Here is a 17940-nt window from a genome sequence, read left to right on the forward strand (position 1 = left end):
ACCTTAAACCAGCTTATATTTCACCCCTTCCTTGGATTCACCTAGTTCTGTTGAAGGGTCATGAGGACTCGAAACATCAACTCTTTTCTTCTCCGCCGATGCTGCCAGACCTGCTGAGTTTTTCCAGGTAATTCTGTTTTTGCGTGAAGAGGGAACCTGCCCAAACTCCTTCATTGGCCACTTAAAGATATTGAGGGACATTTTCTGAGACCACTGGCGGAAGGTGTGATAGGTGGTGTGTGCAGAAAATATGACGCGAGCTGCTTCACGACGGCATGAAGGCAGGTCGCGATCGTCCGCTCCGCTCACCAACAGCGGGCCGTGTTCCCCGTCATCGGTCAGCAGGGAACTAATGGTAATTCATTGGCATATAATTAAAAGGCCATCCCTCCAGGCTTTTGACACCCTGCTGTATCATCCGTCTACGTCGGTGGGAAAGTACGCCGATATGTTTCACAACATCACACAGGTGACCTGCACTTGGTGGCCTTCACTTTGGGGGAACTGAGGTGAGTGAGCAGCAGCGTTCTCCATAGCTCGACTGTTGTATACAGGCCTCTGGGATGATGGGGGGTGGGGGCAACTGAAGCCTGGCCTTGGAGGTGATTGCTGTGGGGGTTGTGGGCAAATGGTGTCCAGACGCAAGTGCTGGCTAGCCTCGAGGACAGCTGCTGAGGGGGTAGGGGAGTGTCTGGGGGCATGTGCTGGCCAGCATTGGGGGTGACTGCTGAGGTGGGGGTTGGGGTCAAGTGTTGCCCTGGCACTGCATCCCACACACACGCAATCGAGGTGGGGGGCAGGGTAAGCGATGGGTGTGGCCACGCATTAGGGCCACCTGTATAAACTGACCAGGCTCCTGCAACTAATACAAATCAGGCGCAGCCACAGTGATATGATTGTGTTCGGGCTCATAGCCTGCCCGCCCATGCAAGCAACGTGGAGGCACCAGTGGGGTACCAAGCACTCCATACCTAACCCTCTCCCACCACCCACCCCCAGTATAGACTTCAAGTTCCCCCCACTTTATTGGACCAGGGAGCAGTTGGACTGCACACTTTGTACAATCTCCTCACCAACACTGGGCATGCAGCAGTCACTGCTGGAGGTGCCCATAGCCCCTTGAAATCTCAGCATCCTGGTTTGGGCCTGTGTCCCAAATGTCACAGGTTGACAGGGCAGTCATACAGCGCACTCATCTCTGGTGAGGGGTGACTAGCACTCTCTGGGAAGCATTAATGGACGGTCACACAGGGCCAGGAAAGGCACTAAGTACAGCCACGATAACCATGGTCTCTCTTTCATGCTGCAGGAGGACCACGTCAGGATCATGGATCCTGGTGACCTAGCTATATGCCTAATGGCCTACAGAGACCGTAGAAAACAGAGGAGAGAGTGACTGAGACTCCCGGCTGTGCAAAGGCAGGAGCAGCAACCTCATGAAGAAGGGGCAGTAGAGGCTTCTGCACATGCTGCACAGGTGCAACAGTGAGCCGTGGCTGGTTGGCACATATCGCCACCCAGTGTCTATAGCCACTGCCTGCCATTCCTGCAGGTGACTGAGAACCAGTGTCGCCGACAGCTGCGCATGTTTAGGGACCTGGTGGCTCACATCTATCATTTATTGTAGGACTTGGTGCCAAGAGGACATGGAGGGCATCCGCTGCCAGTAGCTGTGAAAGTGACCGCGGTGCTCAATTTCTATGTCAATGACTCCTTTCAGGGCTCCAAAGGTGACCCCTGTGGGATTTCACAATCTGCCACCCACAAATGCATCCATGGGGTCATGGGTGCCATCTTCTCCATGGCACACAACTTTGTGCATTTTTGCCCAGGACCGGGACAGTTAGGATGCAAGGATTTGCCCTGATTTCGGGATTCTCACAGGTACAGGGTGTGATCGACTACATTCATGTGGCACTCAGATCTCTGTCGCTACACTCGGTGGGCTTCATCAACTGCAAGGGCTTCCACTCACTGAACGTGCAGCTGGTATGAGACCACCAGAAATGCACCCTGCAGGTGTGCGCATGGTTTCCAGGGAGTGTGCACAGCACCTACATCCTGAGTCGCTCGCAGGTCCCTGCAGTCTTCCAGGATCCATAGAGGCTGCAGGGATGGCTCCTCAGGGACAAGGGCTACCTGCAGAGGCCGTGGCTGATGATACCTGTGCAGCGGCCTCAGACTGCAGCAGAGCAACGCTATAATGAGGCTCATGCTGCAGCTCGCAACTTGGTGGAGTAAACAATCGGGATGCTGAAGATGAGGTTCTGGTGCCTGAACCAGTCTGGTGGAGCCCTGCAATACAGTCCACAGAGGGTGTCACACATCGTTGTCATCTGCAGCACCCTTCACAACTTGGCGCTGCAACGGGGAAAGGAGGAGATGGAGGAGCTGCACGTCTCCCCCGATGAGGAGGATGCTGACAGGGATGAGGGTGAGGGAGTCCTCAGTGGCAACGACGATGGGGATGAGATTCTCACACTGGCTAGATGAGGCAGGCATGCTCGGGAGGCCCCATAGCTGCCAGATTTGTGGATGATGATGACGACATGCAGTGAGATGTCCCCGTAGATCCTCACATTGCAGTTGTGAACGTTTGACTCCGGTCTGGCTTATCTCAGCATCAATACCCTCTGTGAGAATACTCCTGTCGTGGAGATGCAGTGGAAGCCCTAATAGTTGCTCGATCGCAGGATGATGATGACAATCTGCAGTGAGGACACTCCATAGATCTTCACATGGCCTCTGAGAATGTCTGACTCCTGTCTGGCCAAGGGCAGCTCGCTTACGCTCTGTGATCAGGGCCATCTGAAACTTAAGATGCATCTGATCATGTGACCCCTTCAGTGCTTCAGCCCTACAGGAGCTGGTGCACAGCATCACTGGTCGCAGATGCTGGTGTGATGGGGGCCAGCCCCACCTTAAATGTGCTGAGAGCACACAGAGAGAATGAGAGAACTCTGTGGCGCCTGCCCACTACATTCTGGCAACAATGGCCAGCACTGCCAAGGTGCAGGCATCAGTAATGTTTCCAGGGAATGTGAGGCTGGACCATCACTGAGGCCTGAAGGCTGCACAGAGCTCAGGGAAGAGGCCCTAGACTGAGACACCCGCCTTTTATCTTGTGGAGAAAGGTTGCACATCTGAGTGACAAGAACACTGCTCATCAGAACAAGGAGCCACAAGCAAGGACACATTCTTGGGAGTTTATTGACAATAGTTAAAAGTATGTACAAGTGATCAACACCCGTGGCTAGGCTGTGCAAATATTTTTACTTAACTTTCCTAACCCTGTCGCTACGTCTTGTTGCTCCCCGGACGTAGAGGAGAGGTGGAGGCAGCCTGCTGACTGTGACGCCCTGTCTGTGATGACTTTGGCGGGCATCCTCTGGAGAGCCAAGACTTACCGGGCCCAGGCCTGCTTTCAGGGTCCTGCGGTGTGGCAGTGGTGCCCTCCTCGGCCTGTGAAGCTGGAGCTACGGAGGTCACAGGGAGAGGGGATTCGGATGGGCCGGTCACTCCCAGAGTCACCTGGGTGGATGGCCTCGGAGTGTGCACCTGCTGATTCTCCTCCCTATGGGTGCCCAAGGGCCCCTGGCTGTCTCCATGAGTGGAAGAGGTAGCTGGAGTGACATCGAGCTGGCCAGCACCCCTCTCACGTACACACTGCTGGAGGCCAACTATGGCATCAGCCAATGGAGTTAAGCCCACGCAGCAGTGCAGAAGTAACGTCCAGGACCGAGGTCACCATGGCGGCCACCATCCTGCCAGTGTTGACCTTGGTACATTGCAATGCCAGCACTATCACCTTAGCCTGAAGATGGGCGGACTCCTCCATCATACCTTGCAATCCAAGGAGTACAGCGTGCATCCCTTCCTGATATTCCCGAGCTTGCCTTTGCAGTTCCAACAACTGTGACATGACCGAGTCCAGAATCTTGTCATCTGACTCGGACCCAGCAATATTCTGGCCTCTAACAATCCTCCGAGTGCCGGGGACCTGGGAAGTCTCTGCCTCCTCTTTCTGTGGACCAGAAAGTGTGATGTGCTCACCAGATTGTGATCCCAAGGCTACTCTAAAGCTAGGTCCCACCAAGGTGTGTGTCTCTGCACTTGTGGAAGGTATAGGCGAGCACTGTGATGGGACTTCAGGGAGGATGCCTTCAGATTCCTCGTCAGAGGTTTCTTCAGAGCTTGATTGGAGGCCCTGGGTTGTGGAACTTGTCGGTTGTTTGGCAGATGTGCCTGAGAAAGCAAGGGGAGATAATTAGTGCATGGCAGGGCCCTATGAAAGAGAACACCTCACGGCATGGTTGTCTGTTGCACCACTGGATCCTCACTTGGTACAGCAGCGCCGCCCTCACTGTCAGCGCAGGAATGGTCCAGGTTGTCAACGGCCAGCTGGATGGCTGTTTTCAAATTCTGTCAGAACTTTGAATTCCGGCATTACTCCACCTGTCTGCGACCTTTCCCTCCTGTTGTGTGCCAGTTTGTCCTGCATGGATAGAGATGGGGAGAGTTTATCAGGATGCCTGCTGGGCCAGATGATAAGTATGCCTGACCTATGTGAGTGGTGAGTGGTCCCATGGATTGGATGAGGGCAATGACGGTGTGTGTGAAAGATTGAATGATGATGCCCCTTACACTGGTAGTGAGTGAGGGCCCTGTGGATGTGTGATGGGTTTGTGAGTGTGTGAGTTATGAAAAGTGTGACTTACCCTGGCGGAACAGAGGAGACCATTCATCCTTTTGCGGCACTGGGTGGCTGTCCTCCTCTGCAAGGCGTTTGCGCTGACCACCGCTGCCACCGCTTCCCAAGCCGGGTTGGTGACTTTGCTATCTACTCTGCGGCCTAAGCAGGGATAGAGCACATGCCGTCAGGCCTCCATGGCATTCAGCAGTTGCTCGAGGGACCCGTAGTTGAAGCGGGGGGGCTACAGTCTTTTTGCCTTTACAGACCATGTCTCCTGGGCAGAGGTGGTGAGCTGGGGGCGATGAGTGCTTTGATGGCAGCTGCCTTTTAACGATGGTGGCCGGAATTATGCAACTGCGGGGTGATGGCGAGCGGGCGAATGAGAGCCCGCCCGCCATGGAAATGGCGTGTTTTGCAGGAGTGAATATATAATGAGGCGGGCTTGGGAAGATACGGCGTGAAAACCCGCCATTTATGTCGGCAAGTAGGACTCCATTTTACCTTCCCGCTACTGCACTTAGTGCAATTCTGGGAAAATTCTGCCCATTAACAGGTTTGTTATCAGCTCATTCAGAGAACTGATTTGGATTTTCTTTTCACAGGTAGAGTTCAGTGTGCCATAGTAGAACCATGACATGGAGGAGGAAGCGGTGATATTGCGGGGAATGATCTGCAAATGGGGGACAGAGGCAAAAGGCAGCATTGCGGAGAGAAGATTATGGGAAGGCCCTCAAAATGTCGGCAGCAGACAGGTTGCTGAGTTGTTAGCGACAGCAAATTGCTAAGATAGACTGGAGAGATAAGATTCGATACAGACTGAAATAAAGATAGAAAATTCAGGTAATGCGCTGACAAGCCTATTAGCATCTGCAAAAAGAAAGGACAAATTAATAATTAAAGCGTAGACCCTTTTTATGGCCATCCTTCCTTACCTCTCCATCTTTGCCTCTCCTTTGGCTTAGTGTTTATTTTTCCTCACGCCTTTGTTTGGGAAACTCTTCTACAGTAAAGGTATTATATAAATAGAAGTTTTTTTTACTGTTAAAACTGGCTAGATCTACACCTGTGATGCCAGCCTGTCTTTTCTCTTTGGGGAGGTTTCTTGACCTACAGTCTATGTATAGCATGGGGGCTCTCCCTGCCCTCTGCTCAGGTTGTGTTTCCCTTTTATGGATGAACAGCCTCAACAGTGGCTGCCACTTCTTAAATTGGGCCTGCTTATCTGTCTTGGTTCCACCTCCTTGCTGCATTCACCACTGCTAATGCTAGCCAATTAAGCACTCTGCATGTCAAAAGTGCAGCATGTGCACATTTCCACATTGGTGCAGGGCCTGGAGTTCCAACCCAGGAATTGAAATCCCACCCATTGCTACAGTTAGACTGGGTGAAACAGAAAAACATTGGACAAAGATAAGATATGACATTTGATAAATAGCAATCCTTCAAAAATGTAGTAACATTGTGCTTTAAGCCAGTATATGACCAAAATTTAAAAAAATAGTCATTCCCCTCCTCAAAATATGTATAGTTCAGTTTTCACTTTGGTTATCTGATTGAGTATTTGATCTGACTAAACTTTTAGTGAATTCTATACATGATAGAAAAAGGGTGATTATGTGATAACCTGTAAACATTTGTAATTTGGTAAGATATTTTGAAAGTCAATGAGAACAATTACCTTATACATACCTACAAACACAGTAGTTTAAATACCGAGCAATTCTTGTAATTAACAGAATAATTAATAACTTGGAACATTTACTGTTGTTGACTAAATGAAATTAGATTGCAAGGTAAATAGTCAATTAAGTGTGAGAAATTCCAGCTTGATACATAACAATCAACCTAAAGAAATATCTGGGCATTAAATAATATATAGAGGGGCATCTCTGGGAAGGAAGATCCTTGACTGAAGATATAAACTGCCTACAGAATATATAGGTGATCTTCATGGAATACAATGAACGATGTCATTCCCACTGATGGGGGAGCCCTGCATGTCAATGCAAAAGATGCAACCATCATCAGAAGTGCCAAATGGATGATCCATTTCGGCCTACCCCTGAGATCCCCAGCATCACTGATGCCAGCATTCAGCCAATTCGATTCATTCCATGTGATATCAAAAAACGGCTGAAGTCACTGGATACTGCAAAGGCTATAGACCCTGACGACATTCCAGCAATAGTACTGAAGGCTTGTATTCCAGAATTAGCCTTGCCCCTAGCCAAGCTGTTCCAGTACAGCTACAACACTAGCATCTACCCGGCAACATGAAAGATTGCCCAGGTATGTTTTGTCCAAAAAAAGCAGGATAAATCCAACCTGGCCAATTACTGCCCCATCAGTCTACTCTCAATCATCAATAAAGTAATGGAAGGTGTCACTGACAGGTCTTTCAAATGGCATTTATTCAACCATAACCAGCTCAGTGAGGCTCAGTTTGTGTTCCACCAGGGCCACTCAGTTCCTGACCTTGTTACAGCCTTGGTCCAAACATGGACTAAAGACCTGAACTCAAGAGGTGAGTGTTACTGCCCTTGATATCAAGGCAGCATATGATCGAGAGTGGCACCAAGGAGCCCTATCAAAACTGGAGTTAATGGGAATTGTAATGACTTGACATACTGGACAAGTTTCTGAAACAATTGTACCAGGAACCCAGCAAGGTTCACTTCCGAAATTCCACACGAAAGCTGTACCTCCTAAAGTGAATCTTCGAGCTTTGCTATGAATGTCATGATTCAATTTTTGCTTACTCTGATTCTTCTCTACCTTCCCCTCTAAGTTTGAAAACACCAGACTTAACCTTGTACGTAGGCGGCATTTCATCAATAATTCAGGCAGCTTTGAACCTGTATTTGAACGAGGCATAGTACGATAATGAGAAGCAAGTGGGAAAGCTGAGTTTCTGGAGTACCTTCAGGTAACCTCTTCATTCCAGATTTGAAAGTTTGCACAGCTCTCTCAGCTAAGCCATTTGATGAGGAATGATATGGAGCTGTTTTAATATGTCTGATTCCATTTAAACTCATGAATCTCTGAAACTGTGTACTGGTAAAGACTGCACCATTATTCAAAATGATGACTTCCAGTAGGCCATGTATGCCAAAACATTGAAGCAGCTTTTCGATAATTATGCTCGGTGTTGGTGATCTGTCTTCATACGCAAACATCCATTTAGAATGTGCATCTATGATCAATAAAAACATGGTACCTAAGACTGGTCCTACATAATCAATATGTAGTCTAACCCAGGATTGACCAGGCCACTCCCAGAGATGCAGTGGAGCTGAAACAGGCAGCTTCTGTTGTTGCTGACAATGGAGACAATGCTTGACCATGCTTTCAATGTCACTGGCGATGCCTGGCCACCAGGCATAACTTTGCGCAAGCATTTTCATCTTCAATAAGCCTTGATGTGCACTGTGAAGCTCTGTCAAGAGTGGTTCTCTTCCTTGCGAAGGGACGACAATTCTTGATCTCCACAACAAGATTCCATCTTGACAGCTTAACTCTATTTTTCGGGCATGGAATGGTCTCATCTCTTCAGACACAGGTAAATTTGACTGCCCTTGCAATACAAGGTCTTTGACTTTTGACAAAATTGGATCTCTGTTCATCTAATTTCTAATTTACTTCACATACAGGCGAAGAATACAAGAAACTCAGTACAAGCACAACTTCTTGCGACACTGGGGCAGGTACACTGCTATCTGGCAATGGGTGATGGCTGAGTGCATCCGCATTTGCAATATGCAAGCCAGGACATTGCATAAAGATATATTCATACACAGATAATATCAAAGCCCAACATTGAATCTTTGCTGATGCAAATGGTGGAATGGCTTTACCCTCACTGACTAAACCCATTAGTTGTTTATGGTCCGACACAATGGTGAAATGTTGTCCATGTAGGTACTGGTGGAATTTCTCCACTCCGAATATCACCAATAAACCTTCCTTTTCTAGCTGGGAATAACCCTTCTTAGCTGTGGAGAGGGTTCTCAAGATGTAGCCAAGTGTCCTTTCTGATCCATCTTCCATCCTATGTGATAACAGAACTCCCACACCATAAGGAGGTGCATCATGTGTTAATGCCAACTCTTTCAATGGGTCATAGTGTACCAATAAACATGACAAATGCAACAGTTTCTTTACCTTCACAAATACTTCTTTCTGTTGTGAATTCCATGACTAGTGATTTTTTTTTTTAACAACAAGTGTAATGTTGCTAACACTGTTGACAAGTTTGGCAAGAAGCAGCTTTAATAGCTGATCATGACCAGAAAAGACTTGAGTTTGGTTATATTAGACGATGAGGGTGGATCTTATATAGCCTTAACTTTCTCTTCTACCAGATGCAAACCCATGTCATCCACCCTGTGATCCAGGTAAGTAACTTCTAGTGCTTGGAATGTACATTTCTCTTTCTTCAACTGTACACTGGCTTCCAAAAATCTTCTTAACACCTCTTCCAGTTTGGCCAAGTGTTCGGTTTCAGTTGACTGTCATGGTAAGTGTCAAGCTGCCCAAACCCCAGAGGGAAACTTGAAGGAGCTGCTACAACAATTTGTAATTTGTACTTATTTTGAGATGCGGGATTTAAATTCAGTGAAAGAAGGCCACCAAGTCTTAAAAGCTTCTTACAAAACTAAATTAAACCTTTATTAATAGAAGAAATGATTTTAAGCACGTACATAGATCTACAAATTACTACTATGATAACTTCCAAATCCCCTAATTAATCTATCCCCAGTTACACCTTTGTTAATGCAACAGTAAAACAACATATATTTAAACCCACCCAGGCAACGCACACACCCTGGACTGTCAAATTAAAAATGAGTTTTTCTCAGCTTCGGTTCCTTGTAGATAGCAGCTTGAGGCTTAGATGCTGGAGGCTTTTCACGCTTGTGTTAGATCTTAGAATGCCTGATCTTACACACAGTCTTCTCTCCTTTAAACATATTTTCCCCTTTGAATGCAAATTTCCATTGTTTCACTATGTCTTTGGACTTTACCTTTCTAATAATAAAAGTCTATCATAGTACCAATTTTACCAGTAATCTATGGGAAAAATAAACACATTGTTTCTTAACTTCTCCTGGCTAATTGAAAAATTCACTTCCTCTTTTGAATTCAAGCTAGTCTGGTTTATTTTAAAATGCAAATGTTCCCTTTACACCTTACATTCTAAAACATCCCCCATGTTCACCTACTTAAAATTTCAAACCTAGCTTATCTTCTGATACATCAAAGCCTTCAGACCAGCTGCCTTTAATTCAATTAAGTCTCACACACATACAGATACACACACACACACACACACACACACACACACATGCACACTTATACTCATAGACCCCACTATTACTCTACTTTACAATAAATTCAAATAACATTATGAAAATCATTATATCTTCCTGACTTTGACCCTGTGGTCAAATCATCATCTGAGTATACTATCACTCAGGGAAGTCCTTGTAAAAGACTCTCCATTGTCCTTTGGAAGATTGCACATGTAGACGATATTGCATGTTGGCGAGTATATTGATACAGACCCTTGTGCGTGTTGATGGTTACATACCCTCTAGACATGCTATCCAGCACTAACTGTTGGTATGCGTGACTCATATCCAGTTTTGTATAGAATTTGCCTCCAGCTAGCTTTGCATATAGGTCATCTCTCCCCGGGATAGATACTTATCTAGTTTGGCTGCCTTGTTCACAGTCAATTTACAGTCCCTACAAATGTATATAGTTTGGTCAGGCTTCATCACTTGGACTACAGGCACTGCCCATTCTGAGAATTGGACAGTTTGGATGATGTCCAGCTTTTCTAACCAGCACAGTTCTGCATCCACCTTCTCTTTTAAGGCATAAGGCTGGCCTTAAAGAAACGTGGTGTCGCCCGAGAATCCACATATATTTTTGCTTGCAAGCCTTTTAACTTCCCTAATTTGTCACGAAATACACTGTCATATTTCCCTAGCAGTTCAGGAACTCCTCCTGTTCTCAGGTAAAATATTTTAGACCATTTGAGCTTGATTTTTTGTAACCAGTCTCGGCCCAGAAGACTAGGTCCTTCACCTGTCACTATGATCACTGGAAGCTGGGTTGTCTGTTGCCCATAGGATACAGGTGCAGTGGCGATGCCCTTTACCTGTATGGATTCTCCAGTGTATGTCTTCAATTGAGCTGTTGTTCGCTCCAGATTCAGTGACTGGGTACCTTCCTTTAGGTATTTAGAATGTGCTCTCCCACCACTGCAGTTGAGGCCCCTGTATCTAATTTCATTATTAGTGGCTTTGCATTAACTTGGATTGTGACAGTGATAGGTTCAGTTTTTACAGTGGTTATGTTATACAGGGAATAGATGTCGGTGTCGGCAGCTTCAGGTTCTGCCGTAGTTTTCAATTTAATCATGCTGGTTTGCTGCTTTAAGGACTGTTTCAACTTCACTCTGCATTTCCTTACTACGCGACCTTTCTTATTGCAGTAATTGCATTCTGCCTCCTCAAATCTGCAGGTGCCCGGTACATGGTCACCCTAACATCTATAACAGATTAACCTTGAAGTCACTGCTGAAATGTTTCTATTTGGCCTTTTCATGTTGCTAATAGTGGACACTGCCTCTCGCTTTGCTGCTGTGTCTCTGGTTTTCATGCTGTCCCGGCCCCACATGAAGAACAGTGCCATGTTGTATGTGTTGCAAAGCCAACGAGTCTCTCGCAGCTCTTTCTATGGCTGGTGCTATGGAAATGGCGTGCATCAAATCGATGTTGACTTCTGCAAGTAAACAGCGCTAAAAGGCATTGTCGTGAACTCCACAAACTAATCGGTCCTGCAGCGTATCATTGAGTGTGTCTCTGCTGCGATGGACTCTCCCAGGGCCCTTATTCTGGAGTTAAACTTAAATGCCTGCATTATTATGGATGACTTTGGCTGAAAATGCATTTTCACGAGGTCTACTAATTCATTAAAGGACTTAGAATTGGTTTGGGACCGTTAGGCTGCAGATGTGATTGTATGTCTTGCTACCACATATACTCAAAAGAATTGCTTTCTGTTTTTCATTAAATTTTTCAATAAATGCTTGATTGGTACTCCATCCACCACCTTAAACATTGATTCCCTCCACCACTGACGCCACAGTCGCAGCAGCGTGTACCATCTACAAGATGCATTGCAGCAACTCACCAAGTCTCCTTTAACAGCACCTTCCAAACCCGTGACCTCTATCACCTCGAAGGACAAGGGCATCAGATGAATGAGAACATCACCACCTACAAGTTCCCTTCTAAACCACACACTATCCTGACTTGGAACTATATTACTGTTCGTTCACTGTCCCTGGGTCAAACTCCTGGAAATCCCTTCTTAACAACACTGTGGGTGTACCTACGCAGCATGGACTGCAGCGGTTTAAGAAAGTGGCTCACCAAGGGCAATTAAGGATGGTCAATAAAAGCTGGCCTAGCCAATGATGCCCACATCCTGTGAAAAAATAAAAAAGGTTCACAACGGTAAATACTGATATGTTCCTTCTACCATAGTATTATCTATAATAACACCGAGTCATTTGGCCCCCACCAGGAAATAACTATTCAGCCAGTACTATTCCTGAACTCTATGCAATGGGCCAAAATGCTTTTGAATATCTATAATTACGGACTTTGCTCCTTTTTACTGAATTTCGAGCCTATGCTATTCAACCTAAATTGACGTGCTTTCATAATTGTTGTGCATTATAAACTCAAGATAGCAGCTAGAGAATGAGGAACAGCAAAATGCATTAGTGTTCCACTTTGAAAAGAAAATGCTAGTGCATGACCTTCCTCAGTAATTGAATACTGTCCCCTGCTGCCCGGAAACTGTCCTTCATCAGAAGTCTATGAAAGTGTCTTTGGAATGAGTGGCAAAGGCTTTTTTCCCAGCAAAGATCGTATGATTTTTTATAGTGATTAAACTATTCAGTGAAAGTACTGCAGCCACCAAACATTAACTTATACACTGAAAAGGCAATGCTGTCTGCACCTTCCATAGCTCAAAAAATTCTCCCAGCTGCTGAACAATTCTGTCACAACTCATTTTGTGCACACTGACAAGTTAGTCCCTTTGCTGTCTAATATAGCAACATGTTGGTCAGAATTTTGCAGCCCCTCATGCCTGTGAGATATTCCGGTCCTGCTGATATGAATGGAGATTTCAATGGCTCGATGCCCCACCGCGGGGGAACCTGCCGCGGGGACAGGTTGGGGCTGGAAGATTCTGGCCGATGGATCAATATTGCAATGAGAGATGAAACAGCAAGATGCCAAAACAATCCAGCTTGCTCTTAGAGACTTTGCTATCTGAAGAAGGAAAGAACATATAAGTGAGCTCCAGTGCAGTGTAACTGGGGGGTATCCAAAGATGCACTGGGGAACCCCCTCCAATCCCCTGAAGTTCCCAGGTAAGGTTTGCATGGTAATTGCGTGGGAATTGCAAACTTCCCTTGGCAATTGCTCTGCATTGGGAACCAGCCACTTCAGCACCTTTTCCAGCCCTTACCACCGCCACTAACACTCCCTTTGTCCTTTAGTTCATGACGTCTTTGTCAATCCCTCTTTTGTCCCCACCTATCGCTGGCCTTCTATCCAGCTCCACTACCCACCGCCGCCCCCCCCCACCCCCGGCGATCTGAGATCTTAAAATAATTGCAACATCTTCTACATCTGACCGCATCCATAAAACCAACTAGTCAAAATTGGCCACAATGTTTAAAATCTGTGTCTCAATGACAATCAAAGGGCACTTAACCGTATATTCTTATAACCTTTTTTATTGAACTCCCATTATCTCTGACACCTGTGTGTGTGTGTGACTGTGTGTGTGTGTGACTGCATGTGTGTGGTGTGTATGTGTGTGTGTTTGTGCGTGTGTGTGAGACTGTGTGTAGTGTGATTGTGTGCATGTGTGTGTGATTGTGTGTGTCTGTGTGTATATTGTGTGTGTCTGTGTCTGTATGTTTTGTGCACTTGTGTGTGTGTCTGTATGTTTTGCGTGTCTGTGTGCTTGTGCATGTGTGTGTGTTTGTGTGTGTGTGAGAGACTTTGTGCGTAGTGTGTTTGTGTGTGACTGTGTGCATGTGTGTGTGTCTGTGTGTATGTTCTGTGTGTGTGTGTGACTGTGTGTGTGTCTGTCTGTATATTTTGTGTGTGTGTGTTTTTGTGTGTGTGTGTCTGTATGTTTTGTGTGTGTGTGGTCCAAATGATGCATGAGGGCTGAATGTTTGACATTTAAAATTGGGGGTCGTATTCAGAATTTGTTCCCACAGACTGATGAAAGAATTGGAGTGGGGAAAGTAAATTGCTCCTTCAAAAACCAATTAAAAAACTGCAAAACTTTTTTTGGGCCTGTAATACTAAAGTGCTAAAATGTCCATATTCGATATCAATGCTTTCCTAGAACAAGTTGAGATAACTGGTGAGAAGTTAGCAGCACTGTTCTTGGGAGAATTAAAAGGTGTAGCTAAGCACATAGAGGTGAAAGCCTGAAAGATAAAAATAAATGGAAATTTTAAAACTGGGGAGCCAGTTCACACCTTCTCACCCATTCGTAACACTACCATTCATACTTTCATTCTCATTCACTAATTAAATGTGTTCAAAATAATGGATGCAAACAGCAGAAAAATTGGTAATTTATTTGTAAATTCCCCATTTCAGGTCTTCATTCTCACCTGGATTTGTTTGGCTGAAGCCAACAATAGTTCCCAACAGCTGAGCACTCAGATTACAGCACTACTAGACGTTCATTTATTCCCTGATGTTGATCAGGATGCATCGGAAAATTGAATATTTAGCATTGATTGGGTATGGCAATGCCTGGCTGGAACTGAAATGTTGAATTCATTTTGGGAAACAGGGTTTTACCTACATCAAAAGAAAAAATAAGTAAAGAGTGGATGGATGAGAAAAATAACAACAACCCATTGATTACTGAATATTTACTCTTTGAAACCTAAGATATACTAAATACAACAGAGACTAAAGCAGATCATACCATCTTTTCCCCCTCTTTCTTCCAACTGCCCTCATAACTGGTGTAGAATGATGATTATTTTGAGGACACTATTGTTTCGATCTAACAAATTATGCATTACTTGACAGACCAGCAGCAATTGAAGTACTATCATTAGTCCATCTCCCTGCTGACATTTTCACCCATCCATAAAATGGAACTCACTGAACCAAGACAGCTCACACTGACTCCTAAACATGAGCAGCATGGAACCATTGGCTTCCACACAGCATCAAAAGCAAATCAAAGTTGAAAGGCAGGCAGGGGAAGAAAAAAGGTTCTTTCTGCCTGTAACAATTATTATTCCTACTTGAGATTTTAACTGCACCAGTACAGCTTATAGTGTAATAATTTATACAGAATATGCTATTTCCCTATCATGTGCAGTGAAATAAAACTGAATCACCTGTAGTTAAATTCAACGGCAGAATATAACACTTCATTCAAGTCAAGCAATACATTCAGCTGAAGCGTCTCATTTATCTCTGCCCATCACAATGCTTGCTTTTGGACAACATTAATACAAGGAGAAGGGAATAATCCTGTTCAGCTATTACATTTTATCCCAGAACAAGCCCAGCAGCCATTATCAACAGATTGGTTCAATGAGCTTTGTATAACTGATAGAAAAATTGGGATGGATTTGTGGTAGCACTTTAGTTGCCAAAAATCTGATTAAGCAGAACGTTTGACTGACAAGAAATGGAAGTGTCATCAGAATAATCAATCCAGACCGTCTATACAGAGAGAGCTGCTCAAATCTAAATGGACAGCAGCAAATACATTCAAAAGGAAGGTTTAGAAATTAGTTACACAGGGTGACCAGAGCAAGTAATTCCCCTAAATGTGCACATAAATCTTTCAGTACAGACTGAAAAGCATTTTCAAAAGACCATTGTAAGACCTCTCATAGTATAAACATTTCTTGGCATACTGATACACAGCTGTGAATAAATTAATAAGGTAATCTGTATAAGATATCCATACTTATCCCTTCTTTATGTAAGCTCAATTTATTGAACATGATGTAGGGCACTTTAAAACTGAACTATACCACAATGCAAACTAGATCTGTTCTGACTAACCACAATTTAGTATCGTGTCAAGTATTTTATTCCAAACTGTGCAGAACTAATGGCATCATCAGTTGAAGGTGAAGGGGAAATGAACCATTTGTTGCAGCAGTTGGGGTGCAGGCATTGGGGTGTGTAAAGAGCTGTTAATAACAACGTTTAGATGATTATTTTTTAGCTACCTGTACAGAAAGGTGTTGAAAGCATCAATTTCACTGATGGAACATATTGGGTCTCCTAGGCAGCAGCAAGGCTGGAATAATTGTACAAAGCTGAGCAAACACAGCAGGCAGTTTGATAGCACAGTTAAATAAGTCTGAAAGAATGACATATTTTGCATATAGGGCAGAATTTTTCTGTCAGCATGTCGGGTGGGGTGGGGGGGGCGGGTCCAGCGGACCCGACATGCTGATGCGTAAATTGACGCACGGTGACGTAGGCAAGCATCCCGACATCATCGCGCAGTCCCGCAATATTTCATTCGGTGAGCGTGCCCAAACATATGCAAACGTCCTATTAAGGCCATTATGAAATTAATTGAAGTACTTGTGAATGTTGCCCGTCCAACCTTAAGGTTGGCGGGCAGACGAAAAGCCCAAGCAGCCCTCGCGTTTTTTAGGAAACCTCATCCACGAGCGGGATGAAGTTTCCTAAAGCTGTTATTAAATAAATAAATACATTTTCATAAATATAAAAACATGTCCCAACTAGGGGGCATGTTTAAATAAATTTTTACACCTTTTATTTAATAATTTTAATAGTGATTCAATCTCTCTGAGGCAGCTCTGACTCTCCGTCCTCCCCCCGCCCACACAGGTAGCGCTGAGCGCTTCCGGTGATGTCTTACGCTGGACAGGCCTTAATTGGCCTGCCTGTGTAAACTGGTGGCATGGAGCCGATTTCAGGCGGCGTTTGGCTCTGTACCCGCCCCCACCCACTCATGCTGAGCCCGCCATATGAAAATTTCTGCTCATAAAATCAAAGAAGCCCAAATGTGCAGAAAATCCACACTTTCCACTCATCCTTGCCCAAAAACAAGAGGAACATAGCCTCTCTGCACTTATTTTGATTATTTTTAAGTTGCAGTGAAAATTGAAACAATAAATTGATACAAATTGTTGAAAAAATACACAACCAGAGTAAAAAAATTGGACTTCTCACTTCTCTTTTGTCTTTGGAGAATTTGCTTTATTAAATTGGTAATCCGTTGCTGCGTTATTAATAAAATGGAATTTTGCATTTTTCTTGGCTTTTGGTTGAATACAAAAATGTGTGTACCTGTCATGTTATAATGATAAACCTTGGGTTTATTTACTGTACAAGACACACAAGGCACCAATTGCTCATAAGGAATTAGGTAAAGATGTAGTGGGTTCATTATTAAGACCAGTGCCATGAGAACAGCTTTACATAGGTGCAAAGTTTGAAGTCGTCACAGCTGTGTGTGCAGCGCTCAAAGCAAAAGTGAAACTAAGGCTGAATCACATGACACATTTCCATTCTAGTGATGTCATGCTGATATACCTTAAAGATATGTTACAACATTCCCACTTTCTTTTTAGAGATACTTTCCCCCCTTTCCAAAGATGTATGACTACTTACAATGCATGTTCATGTTTAGTTACCATTACACAAGTGTATAGAACTGATGAATCTATGAATATCTAAAACATAAAATAATCTACTAGCATGCACAGATCTTGTGATGGTAACCTTGTCTGGGGGTTTCTTTCATTGTTCACAGTGATATGTGGAACTCTCATTCTTGGATGTTGTTCCTGGTTGCGTTTGGGATCTTATCCTACATACAATAGGACTGTACAGTGGTTGAGAAACTGGAATGGACCTGATTTGTCCTTGGTTACGCCTCACCATTGCACTTTTGTGTGTCCTGACTTCATAGAATCTTTGTTCTGAAGAAATCCTTGTCACCTCAGCTGGTTGCCATGTACCTTCTGTGGGATCCTGGATGTGAACTTGTTGTCACAACTGTAAACTTGGTAATTCTGCACCTGTATTTTTATTGTGCACGTTAGTTATCTTCCCGTCATTTTAAAAGTTGATCACTAGTTTCTGAGAGAGCAGAATGGGTAAGAATACCTGAAG

The sequence above is a fragment of the Carcharodon carcharias genome, chromosome 19 (genome assembly GCF_017639515.1).
Source record: "Carcharodon carcharias isolate sCarCar2 chromosome 19, sCarCar2.pri, whole genome shotgun sequence".
In the NCBI taxonomy this organism is placed as follows: Eukaryota; Metazoa; Chordata; class Chondrichthyes; order Lamniformes; family Lamnidae; genus Carcharodon; species Carcharodon carcharias.